This window comes from Penaeus vannamei, chromosome 31 (assembly GCF_042767895.1).
Source record: "Penaeus vannamei isolate JL-2024 chromosome 31, ASM4276789v1, whole genome shotgun sequence".
Lineage (NCBI taxonomy): Eukaryota > Metazoa > Arthropoda > Malacostraca > Decapoda > Penaeidae > Penaeus > Penaeus vannamei.
Window position 1 is genome coordinate 23,103,308 of NC_091579.1, and position 1,307 is coordinate 23,104,614.

The following is a 1,307-nucleotide window of genomic DNA, read 5'->3' on the forward strand; positions in this document are numbered from 1 at the left end:
AAACTGAGTCTCTGGAAGAAACGGTCTCAAATGTACAGAAGGATGTTTGACCAGCAAACGTTCAAAAACCTTGGATAAAATTTGTGTAATTGAAATGGGCCTATATTCAGCAGAAGACTGCAGTGGGCCCTTACGAATAAGGGTAACATTACCAAAGTGCCAGTACTATGAAATGACCCTTTGCGAACTAAAAGGCGTAGGATTACGGCTAATTTAGGAGCTAATTGGCCATTTAGTCTTTTTAAAATCAAAGGAAACAAGCCATTAGGGTTTACTCTACCATATTCATCTAATTCTAATAACAGATTTCAGAGGACCTGAAAGCAAATTAATTAAAGCATGGTAACAGGTGGCATGGAAGGAATTTCAAAATCTCCTTAACTTTGCTTTGAAATACAACAATCTGCTAACACGGTAGCTTTAGTTATATGTAACACTACCATCAGGTTTCATCATAGAAGAATAGAGGACTCGAGTCCAAACAGAGATGGTTTTAGTGTTGACCATCATCTATGGGACTGTGAGACTTGATAGAACTCCTTTCAAATGAGCATTATATTCAAATTTAGCCTCTTTATAAACATTAGTTGTTGTGTTTCGCATGGCAACATAATTCTCCCAACAATGACGAGTACGGTTAGCTAACCAGAGATTGTAGGAAGCATGTTTGTTACCATAATCCTGGTGACACCGTTCATTAACCATGTTTTATCATGTAAACGAGATATAAGAGTTGTGCGGGGTAATAAGTTAAGAGCCTTAGCAAGACAAGGAGCATTATAAAAATTTCGTCAAACATTGCTATTAAAAGCATGGTAAACACCATCCCAGTTAATTTTAGACTTTAAGAAGACTTGTCTAGCTAGAGTAAAATCTGGTATAGCAAAGGCCAGCTGGATCTTACAAGATAGACTAAAGTGTGGAGTCGACATCAATTACCCCTCACACATCAGTCAATGCTAGATCCAAAAGATTACCACTCTTGTGAGTTGCACCACGGAAAAGAATAGGAATAGATATATATGAAGTCAGCAAACAATCATAAATGCTGTCATCGGAGTTTGGACTTTATTAAAGACGTAGAAATTATTCAAACGACTACATACTCTCAGAGCCACTTATTCATGACAATCACATTGATACTTATTAAAATTATTAGCAACCATAGAATATAAACAAAAAGGGTTTATTAGCAAAAAGGGTTTATTTAAATTAGATAAAAGCAACTCTGACCTCATGTCTGAAACAAGAGTTTCAGCACAACAAATAATGTCAAATTTATGCGAGGTAAGTTCATTCAAATTCCC